This window comes from Nyctereutes procyonoides, unplaced genomic scaffold (assembly GCF_905146905.1).
Source record: "Nyctereutes procyonoides isolate TBG_1078 unplaced genomic scaffold, NYPRO_anot_genome, whole genome shotgun sequence".
In the NCBI taxonomy this organism is placed as follows: domain Eukaryota; kingdom Metazoa; phylum Chordata; class Mammalia; order Carnivora; family Canidae; genus Nyctereutes; species Nyctereutes procyonoides.
In genome coordinates this window covers 927,463-946,197 of record NW_026575152.1, presented here as the reverse complement: position 1 = coordinate 946,197, position 18,735 = coordinate 927,463, and the positions used below count along the sequence as shown (strand labels likewise).

General features: G+C 34.9%; 1 protein-coding gene and 1 non-coding gene across 2 annotated transcripts in view; both read left to right on the top strand.

Annotated features, from left to right (window-relative positions):
* Positions 1-18,735, top strand: part of GRID2 (glutamate ionotropic receptor delta type subunit 2) — a 1,428,782-nt gene that overhangs the window by 805,976 nt on the left and 604,071 nt on the right. The window lies entirely within an intron of this gene.
* On the top strand, positions 9,731-9,832 carry LOC129501937 (U6 spliceosomal RNA). Its single transcript, XR_008662857.1, has one exon. It is a non-coding gene; the product is annotated as a U6 spliceosomal RNA (small nuclear RNA).

Sequence of the window (18,735 nt, the reverse complement as noted above, 5' to 3'; positions counted from 1 at the left end):
TTGCCATTCAAATGGGTCTCAAAATATACCCTAAAAACTACAGAACACTTCTGGAAGAAATTGAGGAAGACACAAAGAGATGGAAAAATATTCCATGCTCATGGATTGGCAGAATAAATATTGTGAAAATGTCAATGTTACCCAGGGCAATTTACACGTATAATGCAATCCCTATCAAAATACCATGGACTTTCTTTAGAGACTTAGAACAAATTATTTTAAGATTTGTGTGGAATCAGAAAAGACCCCGAACAGCCAGGGGAATTTTAAAAAAGAAAACCATATCTGGGGGCATCACAATGCCAGATTTCAGGTTGTACTACAAAGCTGTGGTCATCAAGACAGTGTGGTCCTGGCACAAAAACAGACACATAGATCAATGGAACAGAATAGAGAACCCAGAAGTGGACCCTGAACTTTATGGTCAACTAATATACGATAAAGGAGGAAAGACGATCCACTGGAAGAAAGACAGTCTCTTCAATAAATGGTGCTGGGAAAATTGGACATCCACATGCAGAAGAATGAAACTGGACCACTCTCTTGCACCATACACAAAGATAAACTCAAAATAGATGAAAGATCTAAATGTGAGACAAGATCCCATCAAAATCCCAGAGGAGAACTCAGGCAACACCCTTTTTGAACTTGCCCACAGTAACCGGAGAAGGACAAACAGTGTATGTTCTCATTCATTTGGGGAATATGAATAATAGTGAAAGGGAATATAAGGGAAGGGAGAAGAAATGTGTGAGAAATATCAGAAAGGGAGTCAGAACATAAAGACTTCTAACTCTGGGAAATGAACTAGGGGTGGTGGAGGGGGAGGAGGGCGGGGGGTGGGGGTGAATGGGTGACGGGCACTGAGGGGTACACTTGACGGGATGAGCACTGGGTGTTATTCTGTATGTTGGTAAATTGAACACCAATAAAATTAATTAAAAAAAAGAAATCCTTTCTGGTGTCCACAGTTAAGTTTGGGCACAGTCTCGCAGCTCTCAGCAAGAACACCAATTTCCAAAATTTAACTTGAGCCCATGAGGGATGAAATTGGCTTAACTGATATCTCTTTAGAAGGAATGAACTTCAACCTGACATATATTCACTAATTATTATTATTTCTTAATTCTCTTAAACATAAAAGATGAAAGGCTAAAACGTAATTCTAATTGGCAAAGGAATTTCATACCGGGAAGGCACCTCTTGATTAGCAGCTGTGTAGGCAGAGGGAGGGTTGGGGATATGGAAATTTGGCTAAGAATTCACACAGAAAAGTGCTTGATGTGCTTCGAAATAGCTCAATCAGTACTCAGCGTGCTGTGAAAGCGCTCAACTGGTGCTCAACTTCCAGCATATTTAAATGAGTTGAAAGCTTACTTTTTAAAAGTGCTCACTCAATTGGGAGTGCTCAAGTTGTGGCGCCTATTAGTTGAATGCTAACTAACTTTTCCTTTTCATATGGCTCACTTCTCATTTAAGCAAACAGATAGCTTTGCTCTTCATGTATTCAGGTTGAACCTGGACTTTCCATGAGATATTGGGAGATCTACATTTCTTTGGGAGAAGGTAGATCTCCAGACCAACCATTTCCGTTGCTTTCTCTTGCTCATTCTTGTTCTCTCATGTCTTCACATCCTCCTCCTCCTCACTATTTTGAGCTTTACTGTCTTGCTTGAAGGTAGTTTGAGAAGGCTAAATAGCAGTGTGCTGTGTTACTTGATCTGATGTCTTTTTATTCCTGATGCATGGGTTCGTTTTTTTCTCAAATGCCTTTCAATCATTTTGATAACATTGCTCCTCAGAAATGGTTTTGAATTTCATTCGCAGTTTGAGAAACTGTATAGCTTTGTGCTATGTTCCATTAATGTCCACTTTTACCTTCGACTAATTCACTAATATGTTGCTTTTTAGGTAGGACAGATGAATCCCATAATGTGCTATATCACAAATAAATAACTGTTAAATTACTTAAGGTCAAATGAATTATCTTACTATTATTTTAATTGAGATGAAGGTTTTAATGGATTTCATTTTCTGTAACAACTTTAAAATCTCATGGGAAGATGCATTGATATATAAATGTATTTTCTAGCATACTTAAATGATGTCATCATGTATTCCTTTTGCAAGTACTTCATGATACATTACATTTTTTAAGTATATGCATATATGTGCTTGTTAGTCCACGACCTACTCAGGTCTGTTGTTCAGTGTGTGTGTGTGTGTGTGTGTGTGTGTGTGTGTGTGTGTGTGTGTTAATGCTCTGGATACAAGTGTCAGGTGTACCCTGATTACAATTACAAAGTCTATACCCAGGTGAAGGAAGCCTTTCACAACATTTCCCTTTCAATAAAAGCCAAGTCACAGCTTTACCTGTAGAAATACAGTATCAAAGCCTTTAGTTCAGTTTAATTCTTGATTGTCAATAATGGTGGGGCAAGTTGTTGTTCAAACTAAAGGTAACAGAATGTTTAGGTAAATAGAAAAGTATTCTGTATACTTCACATAACAAAGGAAGAAGGGGAATGTGATGTCTTCATTTTAAGGTGAGTAGAATAACATCTTAATTTGCATTCTAGAGCAGAAATCCTGCATTAGCCTCCTAATGCATCTCCCAGCCAACCACTTGCCAAGGCAAAAGTGCCTTCCAGTCCATAAATGCCATTGGAAAGGCCATAGCTTTTGGTGGAGGTATATATGAGGAATTAGTTGGCTGCATCATTTTAAAATGTGGATCATCTAACGCCCTCGTTCTGAGTTGGATTCTCCAAACAACCTTTTAGTTTTAGTTGGCTTCCATATTGGTCTACTGTAGAGAGAGAATAAGTTAGTTAGATGAATAAATTATTTAGATAACAAGACAGTCAATGTGGTGTTATATGCCAATTGTACTTCAACTTTTTAAAAAGGTCCTATTCTGGTATAAGTGAAAGAGATGGGAATCTCACTGGAAATTTGGACGAGGGCTTTCTAACTCTGTGTGTGAATTTTGCTAGTGTGAATCTGCACTGAATGATGAAATAGTGCATAGTGTTCTGAGTCTATAGTGTTAAGGGCCTGACCTTGGACGGCCATGAATTTAGTGAGGTGATGACTATCACACCTTGAGTTCTAAGAAAACTTTCTGGATGTCAAAATTGTATTTTATTTTTTTTTTCTTTTTGAAGAAAAAGAATTTATTGAATTCTAAAATCTCTTGAATTTATGTGGTGTTTTCACAATAATGCTATCCTCAATTTTATGAGCACAATTAACTTTTTTTTAACCTTTGTGCTGACATTCAAAACTACAGAACTAGAGACATTTCCATAAAAGTTAAAATCTGATATTTTTAGCAACCTGGAGTAGCTTATAATGAAAATATCCAATTAGGGATATCTTTTTTTTATATAGAACAAAATGAAGGAAGTTGGGCAGCAGAGGTTTCTTCACCAATTCTACCCAGTGGCTATAAGAGGCAGTACTATGTTACTGCTTTGCTCTAAAATAAAGACAGAAATGCATGACCTGTTGCCCTTCACTGATTGGCGTATTGAAACTTGTCTATTAAATTACCCTTTACAGAGTTTCACCATGTTCTCTTTCTCTGAAAATAAAAGCTAATTCAGCTTTTTTATTGTTATGAGAGAAAAAAGTAATACTTAGAATGGGAGTTTGCCATGCAATCATATGTTCAAGTGATGTATTTGTTTTAATAAACCAAGAAGGTATTTAGGTGGTTTGCATCCATTGTAAACAATTATCCTTTTGTACTTACTTGACCTAGTTAGATAATGACAGGCAGATAGATTGGATTCACCAACACATTAGTAAAAATGTTCCGTGGGGTCTTAAAACAATTGCTTTTAATATTCCTAAACAATAGGAGGCACCGGGTTCAGCCCCTGTGAGGTGTATGGTGCTTGTTTGCAATCAGCTCTGACATTTTCCAATATTTCCACTAGAAAGGAGTTCTATTTTGAAAACACTTATTAGAGAGCAGCTGAATGTGCATAGTCCACTGAGTACTACATATTTTTGTTGATTCATTGTTTTCAGTTGTTGGTGGCCAAGATTAAGAAATTATTGAGAGAGCGTCAGTGTGTGTTACTTGATTGCTATATAGGATAATTTTTTTAACTCTTTAATATTATCTTTTCCAAATTAGGATTTTTAAAGTCTTATTAATATGCAAATACATGGTATGACTGTGTTTTTCCTACTGTATGATCTGCTTTCCAATTGAAAATTAATAAATGCTCTCAACTGGTCCTACAGTTTTCATCAATATGAGCAGATGTTGCTATTGTTTGTTTGACTGGAGCATTTACTTTGAAAGATACCATCTGAGCTTGAAAATGAACTAAACTCTAGTCCTGTTTTTGTATAATGGTGTCAGGAAAATATTTTGTTTTGTTTTGAATTCAGTGGTAAATCAATAGTAGTTATCTGATCATTTTTAGGATGTGAATTTAAGAGAGAAATCATACTTGCTTTTGGTTTTTGTATGTCTAGTCTACAACAACAACAACAACAAAACACTTGTCATATGGGGGTCAAATGACAATGCATCTATAACAGTGCTTTTTACAAACTTTTTGCTATGCTAAAATTTCAGTCATTTTATCCAGTTTGTAAAAACTGAGCAAACATATAATGCAAACCATATGCTACTGTTCTGACCCAATTATGAATTGTTCTAAGCATTATAATACCTCCTTAGCACAGATACTATTATTATTCCCATTTTATATATGAAGCTAAGGCACAAGAAGATATATAGCGTCCCCAAGATCACACCGTGGATTGCAAGCCAGACAGTGTGCCTCTCCAGTCTGTGCTTCTAACTGCCATATTGTGCTGTGTTACAAATTCCAAGGGTCTCTGTTATTCCCCTGTGAAAGCTAGCCTTGGCTTTCTGTAAATAAGTTCTTGCCTTAACAGTAAGATAGTGGACTTTTCACTAGTGGAAATTATTATTTGACTGAAAATCTAGTCAAGGTTTCTGAAGGACATACATCCAAAAAAGGGAAGAAGAGAAAGGGAGAGGCTCACAAATTAGTTATTGCCATGCCAATGCTGAAGATCAATGGGATAAAAATATCATACTAACCTATTTACTTTGTCTATTCTTAAGGTTTAAAACTTTCAACAAAAAATAATCATTAAAAAGTCTTAATATACAGTGTTTTTTTATTTTTTTATTTTATTTTTTTGTTTTTTTTAATATACAGTGTTAATACTGACTGCAATATTCTTATTTATTATCTTGTATGTACTGGAATAAATCATTTGAATACACTGCTCATAAAAGTTATATGCTCATTATAAATGTAAGAAGGGAGAATCCTAAAGGACAGAGTATAGAATAATCTGTTATTGAGGCAAATTTACCTTTTTAAAGATACCTTACTGTTCTAGAACAAACTATAATAATAGGTGAATAGAACTTCATTAAATTTCTAAGGTGATTCCCTCAACTGAGCAAAACATGTGGACCAGTGATTTTCAGGGTATAGAATGCTTTATGAATATTATAGGAAAAATAGCTTCTTTTATCACATCACCACAAATACTAAACCCTTATTTTTTTTAATATGTTGAAAAAGGAAGGGCAGTATGGCCTCTTTCACTGGATACTTTATAATCTAAGGTTGTTGATTCTGATGCAGATAAAAATTAATGTAAAAATGTTAAGTACATGCAGAGAAAATAAAATGTGTAATTGTGAAAAATTGTTTTAAACTTTATTTTGGCTTTTCAAATTCTAAATAATGAAATTTGGCTTATAAATGTTACCAATTGAGCCAGCTGATATTTGGCAAAGTCATATTTAACCCTTCTCAAGTTTCAGTGGGGAATCAACATTTTGCAGTTTGCTCATCTTAGGCCAATGGTTATTGCAATACTCTAGCCAGGGGTTTATTTGTCCCTTGAACTCCTGGGAGGAAAAAAAAGAGCTAAATGCAAAGTAAAATAAACCTTTGAATTATTTTAGAATTTGTATAGGCATTATTATGATTACTATGCAGAATGATGCCTTGCCCTTGAGAAATTTGCATTTTACATTAAGCAAACTGCCAATTTATACTATTGCTGCTTGAGGTGACACAAGTACCTTGCCCTTTAGGGCCCAGAAGGAACCCAAAAGAACCCCTCTGTCAATATCATTCATGCAAGTGACTAATAATGTCAGATTTATGTAGTGAAGCAAGTAAACAAAGAGTGTTTCATGAAAGAAACAAATAGTATATGAATGCACAAATGAGAGTGAGATATAGTTTGAAATAACAGTGAGACATGCAGTTCAGGCTATCCTGCTCTGATTTGTAAATTATCTTTTTTTAAAAAACATGTGTTTTTTTTTTATGTGGGGCTTTTTAAAAAGATTTTATTTATTTATTCATGAGAGACACAGAGAGAGAGACAGAGACATAGGCAGAGGGAGAAGCAGGCTCCATGCAGGAAGCCCGATGCCGGACTCGATCCTGGGACTCCAGGATCACGCCCTGAGCCAAAGGCAGAGGCTCAAGGGCTGAGCCACCTAGGCATCCCCTGATTTGTAAATCATCTAATAGATTTGAAATATTTTACACTTGAAACAAATGTGCTTCATCTCTATGAGACAGAAATATCCCAGGAACGTCTTAAGTGTATCATGTTTAATAACATTTTGTCATGAAACCCAAACATGTGGGATGGCTGAATAGTTATTACATTTTATATTTATCTACCTCGAGTAGCATTTTAGAAATTAAAAGACAAATTTAATTTAATTCACCGATTCACCTATTTTGTAATTCACATAAAGTTGAGCTTTTTGTTATTGAATATAAAAGTTTGACAATAATTTCTTCTTAATTTAGCATCTAAAGACATTTGAGTTTTATTATGTGCCACATTTATACCATAATACACCCAAGATTATGGCTAGATATAATATGCTTATGAAAAATAATCATGTACATATCATCACCTAATCTGAGGAATAGGTAGGGTGAACTTAAAATTGGAAAAACGGTAACTGTAGTGGCCATAAAGATTTGCTGGATAGATTTGGTAGGAGGGAATGAAAGGAAACCATGAAGGGTAGTTATTACTATATCCTTTTTTTGAGGAAGAACAGCCTACGCTGAGAGAAGTCAGGTCATTAACACAAAAATACCATGGCTAATGAATGAATAGCCACTTCATATCTGATTAAATATACATATATTGACTGTAGACACACACACACACCTACACACACACACACACACTCCTGGTTTGTGCTTGACACCATTCTTATCACTGAGGATACTACAGTAATAAGAGAAATGACTTTATCCTTTCTCTTAATTTATTTTCTAATTCATGAAAGTAGAAATAAACATGGTAACAAATTATTTTGATATTTGTAAGTGCTGTACTGAAATAAAATAATGAGGAATTTCTTTCCAAGGGAGTAATACTTTTGTAACCAAAAACGTACAGTATCCTACAAGTTTCTTTCTTCTACTAACAATAATTCATGGAGTTAGACCCCATGCAGTTGACGACTGTATAGTCAAACTTTCTGGGTTCTATATACATTTTCTATATGACACTGAGCCTATGTGAACCTCAATTTCCCCACTGACAAAATGGAATCAATATTAGTACTTACCAACATTTTAAAATTGTTACAAAGATTAAAAAATTAAATCTATATAAAACACTTAGAATAGTTTCTGATACCACATGAAAACTCAAAACATGTGCTGTTCTTGTTCTTTTCCTTATTTTTACCTGTGACTGTTATTAATCCTGATTCAAAATACTGTTAAGCCATAATTGTTTTTGATGTTGGTGAACTCTTGGTATACAGTGTCACAAACACTAGGTAAAGTAGGGTTTCAGTACTTCTAAGAATACCCTAAGTGAACTTAGTCAAGGTTCTCTTTGAATGTGATATGCTTGGGATGCCTGGGTTGCTCAGCAATCCAGCATTGCCTTTGGCTCAGGGTGTGATGCTAAAGCCCGGGATCGAGTCCCACATCAGGCTCCCTGCCAGAGTCTGCTTCTCCCTCTTTCTGTGTCTCTGCCTCTCACATAATAAATAAATAAATAAATAAATAAATAAATAAATATTTTTTAAAAATGAATGTGATATGCTTGAACATCCATGGCCAACACTTTTATACAACTTAGATTCTCTCTTATTTACTCTTCTCTAAATTTGTATTGATACAGGATGCCCTTCATGCTCTATTAAATATGTTTACTGTTTCTAATTGAACCACCTTCTTCAAATCTCTAAGTGGCTACATTATAGAATGTCCAGTCAGAATAGTTAACACATCAATTTGTCTCTCATATCCTAACCTAAATGCTACTCTGACTAGTTATTGTCAAATTGACCCTTGACTCTTCAGATGCTATTCTAACGACTCCTCAAGTTAATTATACTTCTATCCGCTGAGTTACTGAAGCCAGACAACTGAGGGTCGCCTACCTCTCTCACACCTCACATGACCTCCCTATTCTCCCAGGTCTCTTTCCCTCTCTCCATCTCTCCATTGTCACTGCCCTCGTTAAGGAATCTATTAACTATTAACTCTCAGTTTCTTTTGCCTAGCTCATTACTTCAGGTTGCTAATTGCACTAACTTCCTTCTGAAACTCTTTCCTAAGTGATGTCCAAGTAATCTTTCTAAAATGCAAGTCTTATATCACAGCTTTAGCTGAAATCTTTTGATAGTCCTTTATCATCTTTAGGATAGTCTCCTCATAGATGCATACAAATCCTTTCTACCTTTATCCCCTGCCATTGTCTCTTATGTATTCAATATTATATTTCCCTGAGAAATTATTTGCTTTCCTACTTACCCTTCAAGATTCAAGTTGTATAAATCAACGTTCCAACCAGAAAGATATTTCACACTCAAAGTATTCAAATATCTCAAGAAGGGATTATTACAGTGGGTCTATTTGTGAAAGTCTAGGCACAGCACGGGTAACACAGAAATAATGCAATAATCAGAGCTAATAAAAGAGCAAGAGATAGAATCCCAGGCCTAAAGTAGTATAGGGGGAGAGTGGTTATCTGAAGCTAGGAGGAAAGGGAGCTATGTAGAAAAGGCTGACAGGAAAGGCCAGTGTCAGTAGAACATAGCAACTTGCAGGGAGGGAGCCAGGAGAATAGATAAACTGGGTATAGTCTTCTCCTTTTCTCAGATCCAGCACCAGGCCTTTCTTTTGGAAGTCAGAGATTTGGGAGCCATTCACATGGTTCACATAATCTGATAGGTCAGAAAGATAGAGGGGAATAGGTGGAGGTAGATCTAGAAAGCCAAATGAAAGATTCCTGAAACAAAGCTTTTCCAGTTTCTTTCCATGTTAGCATTTGTATTTGTTCTTCATGTGCTCCAGGTCATAGAAGGCACTGTGGAGGACCCAGACGGGTTCTGTACACTTCACACAAAATAGTTTGCATCACAGCTGAGGAAGCCACACTTAGGGAACCCAAATCTTTTTTAATAGGCTGTAAGAAAACATGCTCTTCATCACAGAGGGAGATGTTATCTTTACTATATTGACAGTAATCAAATCTGCCCTTTGCTCTGGAGGTAGACATTACCTCTATCTTCCAAGGCTGTTTACAAATAAACATCCTTGCAAGATAGTTTGAAACAAAAGGACAGTCAGTGCCTTGCTCATAAAATATACAAAAATCCAAGCAACCCATGGAGTACTGTCACTGATAGTGTGATATTCAATTTCAACTATTTCTTGTTCGCTTCAGCAGCACATACACTAAGATTGGAATGATAAAGAGAAGATTAGCATGGCCCCTGCACAAAGGTGACATTCAATTTCAGCTTTTTCATTTTTATCCAAGAAGATATTATTCCCTTTGATTGTATTTAAAGTAAGGACAGATATGCATTTGAACTCTGAGTGAAATAAATTTATGTTAATACTGGTTGAATCAATCTTATATATTTTTATTTTTTATGAGATTGCATTAGAGAAAAAAAAACTGATTTTTTAAAAAAATGTTAAAACCACTGATTTAGAAAAGGACACAAGGGCAAGCTACTTAGATTAATTTATTCTGCATTACAACTGTGAATTTTACTCTTAATTGCTGCATCCCTTGTTGATTATTTCATAAATATACCAGACTTTACACAAAAATCAAAACATTTTAGTGATAGTTCTGGATATGAATATGTTCTGTGATGCAGCTTATGCTACCACCACGGTAACATAAGGCATGGAATAGGGGACATAACCTGTACATATTAAGTGGAATTGTAAAATATATATTTCTACCATGTTTCATGTATATGTAAATTCTAGTTTACTAGTTTGAATTTTGATGAAGATGACAATTTGGTATGATATTTATTATTGCATTGCACTTTAAAGTGATCTAATTTATGAATTTATTAAACATATCTATTATTAAGTTCTATTTTATTTTATGGGTAAGTTCCCATTTTTATAAGACTTGGAGCCAGTATGAAAACTTTTAGGAGTGTATCTCTGGGTGGCTCAGCGGTTTAGCACCTGCCTTCTGCCCAGGGCATGATTCTGGAGACCCTGGATCGAGTCCCACATCAGGCTCCTGCATGGAGCCTGCTTCTCCCCCTGCCTGTGTCTCTGCCTCTTGCTTTCTCTGTGTCTCTCATGAATAAATGGATAAAATCTTAAAAAAGAAAGAAAGAAAAACTTTTAGGAGCAATTATGCCTTCTTTAGCTGCTCTAAGAGATTTCAGAAGATTATTCTAACATCTGAATACAATTATTTATCTCTGAGGGGGATGTAGGAATACCTTTTGTTTGTCTATCTTTTATTATCATTGCATATGAGCTACATTCCAAATGTAAGTAATTTCGTTTGAAGTAACTGTCTAGGAAGTTTTTTTTTCTTTTTTTAATATTACAAATTTCTGAGCTACTCAGTTCAGCACATTTGAGGAATTTGACTATGGACAACTAGAGACAAAATAATAAGGGAATGTATTTTTTCTAAGGCAACGCTAGCATGTGTCCAAATCACCAGGAAGGTTTGGGAAAACTTCGATTCCTTGGGCCCACTCCAGAGTTTCTGAATCAGTAAATCCAGAGAATTTGCATTGCTAGGAGATGTTCACTGCTGGTTCCAAGACCATACTTTGAGAACCACTGCTCTGAGGAAAAAGTACTCAAATGATAGAAATGAAGATGATGAAGATGAGGTAATTATATGGTGCTTGCCAATCTATAAATTTTTATATACATAAATTCATTATATCTCAGTTTAAATGATAAAACTGAACCTAAAAGAGGTTAAATTTTCCAAGATTACAACATTGAAAAGTACAATAGCCAGTCCTCATTCCAAGCCTTTCTGACTTCATCTTCTTGCACTCTTTGTTTCCCGAAGAGTACAAAACATACCTACAGAAGAGAAAGAAATTGTGACACAGAAGGGGAAATTACAGTCCATGAAGAGCTTTCGCTCTAAAAAACAGATGAAAAAGATGCACTGTGTTTCAGGAGAGCCAAACCTGTGGCTTCTAGGAGGGGTAAGAAGTTTCCTGTGTAGGAATTAGCACTTGGAATTTAACTCCTATAATAAGTCAGAGACAGTTCAAAGTCACACAAAGCCCAGAAGCAACCTGCAAATGACAGGGCAGAAGAAAAACACTAAATCAGGTCAAAGCTGGATTTCTTCATAGTTTTCATATTTAAAAATAAATGGTTTCTGTTACTTAGAGTAAATAACAATATTTCTTCATCAAAATACTGGAGACTGAAATGGCATACTCTCTGTGCTCTGTGCCCAATAAAAGTCTAAAATGATGTATTTGCTAGAGTACCCATAAAAAGCATCATTAATCATCTGGTTCCAGTGACAAGGGCAAAGACAATGTATCAGGAGGAAATAGGAACTTGGTGGATAAGCCTTAAAATCTGAACCATAGGCCAAAACAAAAATATCAGAGTCTGTCCTGCCTTTACATTTACTGACCATACTTTTCCTCACTGAACACACCAATCTTGTTTCTCACTTACAGATATTGCACTATCTGTCTCCTCTTCCCAGGATGCTTTTTATTCTGATTTCCACAAAGCTCATTCCTTCTTGCTGGGTCAGATTTCAAATGTTGCAGCCTCAGGGAGACCCATCCCTCATTAGCCACACCCATAGTACTTAGTCACCAAATGTTGCAGCATATATTTTAGTTATTCTTAATTATCTTTTTCTTCAACCACTGTAATAAAGAAATGTTAAAAGGGGCTTTTTTTTTTTTTTTGCCTATTTCTGACTTCTGAGTTTCTAGCATTTAAATAGTTTCTAGCACATATTAGGTTTTAAATAATTACTCTTTCCTTTTGATAAATGAATGAATGAAAGGGAGAGGGAAGAAAAAAATTTAAAAAAAAAAAGAAAAAGGAATGTATAGAAATTGCAACACTTGAACTGTGAATGATTAGTTATAGGATTCTCACACCTTATATCTGCACTGAGTTCCTAGGCTGGCAGCTTTTCACACTCTTCCTTTCCTTTATGGTTTTCTGTCTGCAGTGATGTCCTCATGTAATGTAGCTCTGTAATCTTAGTCTCTTTTTACTCTTCTCACCCTCACCTTTTCTCTCAGTGGTCAAGATACACAAAGATATATATATATCTTTATATATGTATATATATGTATATGTATATATATGTACACACACAGTAATCTAGAAAATGGCAAACAATGGCACCTGGGTGGATCAGTTGGTTAAGTATCTGCCTTTGGCTCAGATTATTATTTCAGGGTCCTGGGATCCAGCCTGGAGTCCAATTCCCCTCCCTCAACCCCTCCACTCCACTCATTCTCTCTCTTAAATAAATAAATAAAATATTTGAAAGAAAGAAAGAAAGAAAGAGAAAGAAAAGAAAGAAAGAAAGAAAGAAAGAAAGAAAGAAAGAAAGAAAGAAAGAAAGAAAGAAAGAAGAAAACTGCCAACAAATTCATCGTTCAAATTTGGTCAATTTTTTAAATTAGATTGAATCACTTGAAAGATCTTTTGCTCAGCTCCAGAAGTAGTATGAATTATGTGGGAGACTCAAGACTAAATATTTTAATCCTATTTCTTTCCTCTTTCAGGAAATCCCCTTAAAAACCCAACTGCATGTTTATATTTCTGTATTCAATTGCAAACTAATTTTATTCATAAAAATCATATTTAAGCTAATAGTGACATGAAGAGTTAACTCTAGTGATGTGTTTGGATTTTCATTATGTATAGAATTAAAGTCAAGGGATTTGGAAATAAAGTGAAGAGGACAATTCAATTTGATAAAAATTGAGTCAATGATGAAAGCAGCATCCTATACACTCTAACGTAAACCCAGTCTTTAAAATTAATATTCATGGTACTTGGAGATGCTCTGAAGAGTGAAAGCTTTTCATGTGTGATATCCTTAAAACAGAATTTATGTTCAAATTGTATAGATCCTTGTGCACAGAGAACAGTAATGCTTCCCAAAAGTCTTTCTAGATTTTGGAGTGTGTGTGTGTGTGTGTGTGTGTGTGTGTGTGTGTGTGTGTGTCTGCATGTGTGTGTGAGAGAGAGACAGAGAGAAAGAGACAGACAGACATTCAGACACACAGCAGAGAGTTTGAGGGAGAGAAATACCAAGAAAAGAGCCATTGCACATACCTAAGATGTTATTTTTTAAGAAAAGTTTTTTTACAGACATGTAAATATTATACTTTCACTTTACTACAAATAGAATGTTTTGTGAAGTCTACTTGGCTATCATGATTGTTGTTTAATTATCATGATTGTTTAATGCTATGAAGTAAAGATAATAATAATGTTTCATTTGACCTTTAATTCATATATTCAGTCACTATTAAAAATATTTATTGAAAAAAAATATTTATTGAGTACTTACTGTATGCTAGTCACGGTTCTGGATGTTAGGCATACAGTAAAGCATTTAGTGTCTGTTATATAATTTTCTAAAGTGAAAAGAAGAGCAACTGATTCTAGGATGCATTGAAAATATAATGAGATTGAATACAAATGTATTCTGTGAAGATCTATGCCATATTTCTTCAAATTATAATTTTATTGTAATGGTTTGAAGGTTTTCAAAAAATATAAGAAAATCAAGTAGATTTCTTTGGCAATTTTGAAAAGGAGTCTTAGACTAAAGAACAAAATTGTATTAAATAAAAGTTAGCAGGGTTTGTGCACTTATATTGAAACCTATAGGTATTATCAGTGCAACAGGAAATGAAATTTATAACCTTCCTATGGAGATGTATTGCTAGGAACATACTTTTTGTTTTCAGGGAAAAAAAATAATAATCTGAAAGTGAGTTGTAGACATTTTGCCTGCCATTCTAGAAGAATGACTAAAGGCTAAAAATGGTTATATAAAGTAAAAGAAAACCTTCCTCAGATGTAAGGAATATATACATTCTGAAAGATTACCTGTGGAGTAATTTATGCTCGTCAAATATTTTCTCCTCTACCAACATGATACTTGACACTTTCTATGAGAAAAATTTGTACCCAGGTCAAATAAAATCTCAGAGCAACCCTTTTAATGTCAGACTTTTGGAAAAGAAAATGTAATTCCTTTTGCAATTTAGTACTCACGGAAAAACAGAAATAGTGAAACCAGGAAAGCAAGACACAATGCTGATCACTTCTTGAGGTGCTGCTGCTAGGACTTGTGGGGAGAGAAAAGAGGACATTAAGACTGCCGGCCTCATGCTGTGAGCCATTAGCAGACTGCTCCAGGCTCTGTTACCAACAGGGCAGAGGGGAGGTGGCCTGGATGCAAGGAGGAAAGAGAAAAGGCAGATTTATTGTCTTCTCTATAGGGTCTTAATTCTATTCTACTCTACTTTTTTATAAGACATTAAATAAGTTTCTTAACTCATTGCTAGTTCTATTTTTTGCAATCTGAAAAAAATGCAAAGGTATTTATATTTTGACCTGAAAAATCATTAATTTTATAATGTTTATTGCTTTATAATCATTTATTTTTATTTTAAGTATAGTTCCTAAAGACAAGTTCTAGGAACTGGATTTCTCTAAAGAGTGATTTTCTGAGGTAGTGTTCACGCGGTTAAGTGCTCAACAGACTGTTGCCTGCCTATGTTAATATGGAAGGATAGAAGCCATGATATGTAGACTATCACGTAGCATGCAAAGTGAGGAGTGCATCAGTGCCTAGATGCTTCACTCATAGAGACTGAGTTTTAAAACCCAGCTCTGACTTGCCACTTGAGCTTGAATAAGTGTGTTAACTTCTGTAATATTTTTTCTCTAGAAAATAGACATAATACCTCTGCCAACTTTACAAATTGCACATAAACCAGTATATTAAGCCCTGAGTATGTGTCTTGTCTTTCAGTATCATTTTTTTGAATGACATAACATACATACATAGTAAAGAAAAAAAGAAAGAATGAATGAAAAAACGAAGAGACCTTGTAGGAAGGAAAGGATTGAAACTACTTTACATGTAATAATTAATTTTTAATTATCTATTAAGTATTTTTTATATATTTCACAGAAGTATATTCTTTGCTCAATTATAACATATTAATTATTATGTGATTCAGTATATTTATTGAAGGATGATTTTAAGTGATGGTCATTTAAAATGTACCAAGAAGCATCATTTTCAGTATATTTAGTGAGCAATGGGAACCTAAACGGACTACTTTCATTTGCAAATATATGTAGTTACTAGTAGAGTTGCATATGATGCCAACGTAGTGCTAGAATGCTAGCTACACGGGGCTGGGATTTTGGTCTGTTGTGTCTATCATTAGTTGCTTAATTTCTATAGTATAGCCTAAATATGGTCAATGTGCAATAAATATATGTTGACTAAAGCAACAAATGCAGCATTCTATATATTCAGATTGTTTACAAGAATTTTTGACACTGCTGTTATAAATCAACCTCATGTATGCCCATGACAAAGGAAAGTTCTGTTTCTTTGCTTGGGCAAATGGCACATGAATTTATGTCTCAGTAAGAATTAGAGGAAGCTGTTGTTCTTTTCACTGCCTCATTCCCTTGGCTGCCAATTCTATACAGTCCTGAGGAAATGATACAACTAGCTTGCAGCTCCTCACACTAAGTTCTGGGTGACATTCCTGCACACACAGAGGAATATACACTCTGTGATTATGCAAAGCTTTTGGATCAACAACATGTAGAAAATTCTAAATCTCCATTTCCTCCCACAGGTGCAAACTAGCCACAGGGAAACCTAGGATATCAGAGAACTGAAATATTGTCTTACAAGTAACAACCTGATGTTTAACTCAGAGAAGAGCTTCTATGGCCATAACAATAGTGTTCAGATATTGAAATCCTATCAAGAGAAATATTAACTTTATAAATTTGCGTTGCTACAGAAGACAGAACTAGGATTATAGGTAAAATTTTCAAAGGAGCATTTTGTAATTCAATACTAGAGAAACATTTTAAGAGCTAGAGTTGCCCAAAATCGAACAACTTGCCTGGTTAGTTAATGTGCTAGTTAATTCTTTGTATGGAAGTTTTCAGGGAGAGACTAGTTGTGCATACTCAATTGCTGTGGAGTGTTCTGAGTGGAAAAGTGAAGGAGATGATTTAAGATTACATTCTTTAAAAGGGTTATAGTATCTGGCCATAATATCAAACAACTTTAACCTACATATTATGTCTAGGACATATTAGTGGGCTTATATACATTTACACATCATAGTTGACAATACATAGAGCAGAGACATTTATTATATAATTAATGTAATCTTAGCAAAGGCTTAACATGTAAGGTGGGAGTAGGAAAAAGACAGGGCATACTTAGATATCTCTTTAAATTTCCCACTACAAATGTTTCTGGTTGAAATAGCCTCTTTCCTTATAAATACTCACCACCACCACCATCAGAACTCATCAGAAAGGCACCACATAAAGGTATGGCCTTGCTCAACTTCTTGGCGGTCAGGGAGAGCTAAGGGGCCAAAGATCCGGCTGCTCTCCAAGTAGAGACCACAAAGATGCAGCTGGTTCCATTGGGCTTTGTTCTTGCTGTTTGTCCTGCGAGCCTCAGAAGCTTGTGCTCATTTGTCCTTACTTGGGAAGTCCCTGCCAATGGTGGGCCTCTGGCTTTCTCAGAAGCTTTGTGCCTATTTTAGGATGTATAGAAACTTCCAAACCCCTATCCAGGAACATCACCCATAAGAACATGGCCAGAAGCATTGCTTCAGGTTCATCTCTATCTCTGTCTTCTGTGCCACCATCACCTTCCTTGATACAGAGGAAGCAGGTGTGAAACTTCTCTGAGAGGCTTGAATTTGAGGTCTAGTATGTCTGGAAAGTATGTCTTGAGAATCTGAAAATACCACATGCTAATACAGATGTTCCTGTAAAGCTTTCCAAACCTTTCCCACTTTTTTAACCTCAGGATTCCACCTCAGGAAGAAAAATACTGAGATGTGACTTTCATAGTACTGCCTACGATGACCTCAACCTTTTTATTAGCAACCAAGGCAGAAACCAGGCATTATTTATACTCTATGATCAAATCAGTCAGGTTCTTAATAAAGATATCAAAGATTATATTAAATAATATCCTCAAAATATTATAGTTACACCTATGAACTATGAATAGAACAAAAGATTAGAACAACAATTAGAACAATTAGTTTCATAATCTGAATCCATATGAAATATACCACTCTTAAAAAAAAAAGGAAGGAACATCTCACATTTTTTTTAGTACATGTGAAAACCATTTTTGTATTTTGAAACCAGCAATGCCAGGGAATAATATTAGTTCAGAAGAAAGAATAATTTTCCCATCTCAAGATGTTATTTTAATCTGATAATCATATTAAATGGGCTTGTTTTATGTACCTCGATGCACAACAAATAAAATATGTGAAATTGAGTTCTAAAACTCTTGATTTAATTTTGATAAATCATGCATCAGATTTTAATAGATGTGAGTCAGCTTCATTGTAAACAGACCTCATACAGGATGGAAGGTGTTTAATTATTTTGGAATTCTCTAGTTTCACTTGTAAAACCTACAGATGAATACTAATCTCCAAAGTGTGAAAAGAACAATAGTTCAAGGAAGAGCACAGAAGACTTAAAAGAAAACAATTTAATTCTCTGTTTCAGCTTATAGATTTGGAGTGAAAATACATCCAATATAACAAAACAATTAAGTCCTCACAATTTAATCTGAAACCTCAAAATGGTATCTTTAAACTTAAACATTGTATTTTGCTTTTGGACTATCTTGTTCCTTGTTTGCCATTTTTAAGGTAGGTTCTCATCAGGTTTGATATTTTACTTTGTGAACTAGAATGGAAAAATAAGAAAAAAGCAGTTCATTTAAAAACCACTTGGAATGATAAGCAAAGGTGGTTGTTTACCCTTGATGAAAAAAGTTGAAGACAAAAAGTACAGAATTACCTTTTCAAGAAAAGCATGAGATAAAACAGACTTGAGATATAATTTCACAAGAAATGAAAGAGGGGCGGAATATTTATAATTAGCATAGCTTAATTGAACAGGTGGATACATACTGGTTGGCATGTGGACTCATTGTGTATTTCAAGTTTGCTAAACTATTTATTGCTGCCTCATAAGCCTGAGTGTAGAACCAAATGTTGTTCAATACTAACTCTCCATTGTCGCCTGCTGGATGATAGTAACCAATTGAGAATTCACTTTGTGAGGCTTATTCTGGTAGATGAAATGTTGCCTCAAAATTAACAATAGCAAA